Source organism: Chiloscyllium plagiosum, unplaced genomic scaffold (genome assembly GCF_037043375.1).
Source record: "Chiloscyllium plagiosum isolate Xiang-an unplaced genomic scaffold, Cpla_swu_hap1 HiC_scaffold_48, whole genome shotgun sequence".
Taxonomy (NCBI): Eukaryota; Metazoa; Chordata; class Chondrichthyes; order Orectolobiformes; family Hemiscylliidae; genus Chiloscyllium; species Chiloscyllium plagiosum.
In genome coordinates, this window is record NW_028270186.1 from 37,084,400 (window position 1) to 37,089,766 (window position 5,367).

Consider the following 5,367-nt stretch of genomic DNA (forward strand, 5'->3'; position numbering starts at 1 on the left):
ATGATACAAATACCTCAGCAAGAGGCCCAGCAATCACTTCTCCAGCTTCCCACAGAGATCTTGGGGACACCTGATTAGGTCCTGGTGATTTATCCACCTTTATGCATTTCAAGACATTGTGCACTTCCTCCTCTGTAATCTAGAGATTTTGCAAGATGTCACCATCTATTTCCCTACAGTCTATGTCTTCCCTATCCTTTTCCACAGTAAATAATGGTGCAAAATATTCATTTAGTATTTCCCCCATTGCCTGTAGCTCCACACAAAGGGCGCCTTGCTGATCTTTAAGGAGCCGTATTCTCCCCCTAGTTACCCTTTTGTCCTTAATATATTTGCAAAAACCCTTTGGGTTCTCCTTAATTCTATTTGCCAAAGCTGTCTCATGTCCCCGTTATGCCCTCCTGATTTCCCTCTTAAGTATACTCTTACTGTTCTAAGGATTCACTCGATCTATCCTGTCCATACCTGACGTATGTTTCCTTCTTTTTCTTAACCAAGGTTTCAATGTTTTTAGTCATCCAGCATTCCTTATACCACCAGCCTTCCCTCTCACCCTGACAACAGTATACTTTCTCTGGATTCTCGTTATCTCATTTCTGAAGGCTTCCCATTTTCCAGCCGTCCCTTTACCGGCGAACATCTGCCTCCAATCAGCTTTCGAAAGTTCTTGCCTAATACCGTCAAAATTGGCCTTTCTCCAATTTAGGACTTCAACTTTTAAATCTGGTCTATCCTTTTCCATCACTATTCTAAAACGAATAGAATTATGGTCGCTGGCCCCAAAGTGCTCCCCCACTTACACCTCAGTCACCTGCCCTACCCTATTTCCCAAGAGTAGGTCAAGTTTTGCACCTTGTCTAGTAGGTACATCCACATACTGAATCAGAAAATTGTCTTGTACACACTTAAGAAATTCCTCTCCACCTAAACATTTAACACTATGGCATTCCCAGTCGATGTTTGGAAAGTTAAAATCCCTTACCATAACTACCCTATTATTCTTACAGATAGCTGAGATCTCCTTACAAGTTTGTTTCTCAATATCCCTCAGACTACTGGGGGGTCTATAATACAATCCCAGTAAGGTGATCGTCCCTTTCGTATTTCTCAGTTGCACCCAAATAACTTCCCTGGATGTATTTCCGGGAATATCCTATCACAGCATAACTGTAATGCTATCCCTTAACAAAAGTGTCACTCCCCCTCCTCTTTTTCCTCCCTTTCTATCCTTCCTGTAGCATTGTATCCTGGAACATTCAGCTGCCAATCCTGCCCATCGCTGAGCCATGTTTCCGTAATTGCCATGATATCCCAGTCCCATGTGACTAACCATGCCCTGAGTTCATCTGCCTTCCCTGTTAGGCCATTTGCATTGAAATAAATGCTGTTTAATTCATTAGTCCTACCTTGTCCCTGCCTGCCCTGACTATTTGACTCACTTCTGTTCTCAGCCGTACCCGTCTCAGATTGATCTCTTTCCTCACTATCTCCCTGGGTCCCACCCCACCCCCATACCTTGCTATTTTAAATCCTCCCAAGCAGTTCTCGCACATTTCCCTGCCAGTATATTAGTCTCCTTCCAATTTACGTGCAATCCGTCCTTCTTGTACAGGTCACTTCTCCTCCAAAAGAGATTCCAATGATCCAAGCATGTGAATCCTTCTCCCATACATCAGCTCCTCAGCCATGCATTCATCTGCTCTATCCTTCTATTCCTGCCCTCACTAGCTCGTTGCACGGGGAGTAATCCAGATATTACTGCCATTTGAGGACCTCCTTTTTAAATTTCTGCCCAACTCTCTGTAATCTCCCTTCAGAGCCTCAACCTTTTCCCTTCCAATGTCGTTGGTTCCAATGTGGACAATGACCTTCTACTGGCCCCTCTCCCCCGTGAGAACATTCTGCACCCTCTCTGACACATGCTTGATCCTGGCATCAGGGAAACCACACTCCATTCTGCTTTTTCTCTGCTGGACACCGAAACGTCTGTCTGTACCTCTGATTACGGAATCCCCTTACACAATTTATCTCTTGGAAGTCGACGTATCCCTCGTTGCAGTAGAGCCAGTCTCAATACCAGAAACTTGGCTGTTCCCCTGAGAATCCATCACTCCCGACATTTTCCAAAATAGCATACCTGTTTGAAATGGGTATATCCACAAAAGACTCCTGCCCTAGGTGCCGACCTCTCTCACCCTTCCTGGAGTTAACCCATCTATGTGACTTTATCTGAGACTTTCACCCCTCCCTATAACTGCCATCCATCACATACTGTTGCTGTTGCAAATTCCTCATCACTTCTAACTGTCTCTCCAACCGATTCAGTGGATCTGATAAGATTCGCATCCAACAGCATTTATGGCAGATATAATCCGCAGTAACCCTTAAACTCTCTTAAAACTCCCACATCTGGCAAGAAGTACATATCACTGCAAAGGCCATTCTTGCTCCTTTACAATCTACAGATACAGAAAATAACATCGTCTTCTTCCTCTACAAACACTGCCCCAGTTAAAATTAATAACAATGGCTTATATTTTAAGTTTAATCAAGAGATTTATCTCCAAAACCATATAATCAAGAAAGAATAAACTATACTCACTACTGCTGCCTTTTTCTTGGACAGACTTAAAACAATTAACTTATCTGATTCTGTGATGTGAACTTCATCCAACAGTTGCTCGAAGATTAGGTGTGTATTCAACTGTTTGTTAAATTTCCCAGATGCACTCCGATGTCGAGCGATACACGAATTCAAACAGCAAAGGCGGTAACTGTACAGATTTTCTCTCTCTCTCTCTCTGTCTCTCTCTCCCTCTCTCTCTCCTGCACTGTCCTCACCATTAGCTTCCTTTGTCTGCTCTTCTCCCTTTTAAAACTGCGGTTGTTTTGACTTTTTTCTCCCAAAGTTCCAAAACAATGCAACAGCATATAAAACAGTAATTGCTGCTCCTGGAATTCGAGGAAACACCTAAAATACCTCAAGAAAAGAAGCAGCTCTTACAGCCAGAAATTTCTCCCGCCCTCCATCTTGGATTACCCGGAATCCTCATATACACTCGGCGAAGAAACAGAGGCATAGAGTATTTTGCCTAGGAGATTTTTGAAGATATATGAAGATTTAGGTTCTGGAAAGTTTTTAGATATGGAGAATGTGGAGTCTGACAGATTTACCCGGAGATAGGGACAGAAATTTCGGTTGTAGAAAGTTTCACAGAGAAGGGAGCATTGCACAAACGGAGGAGGTTCCTGCAGTTGGCGAATAGTAACGTTTACACTGATAGGTGTGGAAGAGCTCAAGGTTATGGAGATGAGTCGATGGATGGAGAGACTGGCGAAGCTTTTATTGACGTGGAGAGTGGTAGTGACGGTTGGATGTTATGTAGATAGTGAGTCTTGTAGGAACTGGATGGGCAGAGTCCAGGCACTGGAGGGGGTTTTGCAGGTCTGGGTTTTTTACGAATCTGTGAGGTTTGCACAGATAAGGAGAATTGTCGGGTCTCGACACAGTGAAGATGTTTCGAGGACTGGAAGGGATGATGTAGACAGGAAGGTGTGCACGAGTTATTGAGTTTTGAGTGGTTAGAGCAGATTGCAGACACAGGGAGGTTTCTCGAGCAGTAGCAGTTTGTAGATAAAGAGGGTTCTGTGGTGTGAGGAATTTAAGGATAGGGAGCGTTTTCGCGTCTGGAAGCCTTTCCACAGGAAGATACGGCTCAACAGACTGAAGCAGTTTCACGGAAAAGGTTACACAGATGGTGTTGGATGTAGGGTGTGAAGGGCAACACAGAGGCATGGTGGGTTGTATTTGAAGAGAGTTTACGGGGATTGGGATTCTATAGGAATTTGCATCGATAGGGAAGGTTTAATTACTGGAGAATGTTACAGTGACACAGACAATATTCGGAAGAGTTTAATAGATTCTCGAGGAATTTACAATTAGATAAAGTATCATCGGGCGTGGAGGTGATTCAGGACATCGTGAGAGCTGTCGGGATGACAGGAGGTTAAATAGAGAGTCAGTGATGTATGAACGTGAGGAGCGTCCAGTGATCGTGAGGATTGTTAAGACTTAATTATTTTTGGTGTAGAGTTGAATGGGGAGGAACAATCAAAGGGAAGGATATATAATCTAGATGAGTTTGCAGAGATATGAATGGCATTGGGAGATGCAGGATGTCACAGTATCTGGAAGCGCTTGGACATTTTGCTGGCCACGAGTGAAGTGCCGAATTACTGGAGGATCGCTAATGTGATTCCTTTGTTCAAGAACGGCTGCATAGATATGCCAGGTAATTGCAGAGCAGATAGCCTGACATCAGTGGGCGAGGAGTCACTGAAAAAAATGTTCAGGACAGGATGAGTCCACACGTGGAAACGCAGGGATCGATTAGGGATAGTCAGCGCGGATTTGATAGACGAAGGTTTGATCTGATATATTCAGTTGAGTTTTTTTCTAACATTGTGTCTAAAAATACTGGTGAGAGCTGTGCAGATTATGGTAGTCTAGAAGCCCATGGAGTCCAAGGCAAGTTAGAAACCTAGATCCAAAATGAGTGGACATTAGTTTTTGCGATTTTGACCAGCTGTGTACCACAGGGATCTGTGCAGAAAACATTGAGATTAATTATGTGCATTAATGATTGAATTTGAAAGCAGAAATTATCATTTGTAGCTTTACAGATGACACAAAAGGTGTAGGCAGATATCGATTAGATAATACACTAAGGAGAATAAGGCAGATGGAATTTACTTCCCATCAGCGTGAGATAATGCGCTGTGAGACGTCGAATAAGCAAACAAAATGCCTAATTGTGGGGTACTGAGGATCGTTGTTGGACACACCCATAGTCCCCTGAAGTTATCAGTACTAATACACAGGGTGGGGCAGACATCTGATCTAGGGACATGTGGAGCCATCTCCTATTGTGTAGAATTGCTATATATGCTCGAGAGGATTTAAAATGGTCTGGCAGAGTGTTGGTCGCTAAACGGTCGTAAGGCCCGACAGAAGATTGAGGCTGTTACAGACATTCAAGTGAGCGATTTAAATAATCAAAGCAGCCAGGGACGTGGCAGGCAATGAGGGAGATTTGATGACTTATACTGCATGTATTTCAATGCAAGAAGCCTAACAGGTAAGGCAGACGAACGGAGGACATGGAAGTCAATATGGGATTGAGATAGCAAAGACACTATAGAAACACAGCTGAGGGAGGGGCAGGACTGGCAGCTCATATATTCCAAGATGGCGAGGTAGGAGGAAGGATAGCATGCGAGGAAAGTCAGAAGGAAGAGAGGCATTTTTGTTTCAGGAAAACTTCATAGCAGTACGTGGGGAGAATGTTGCTGTAGATAATCCAACGA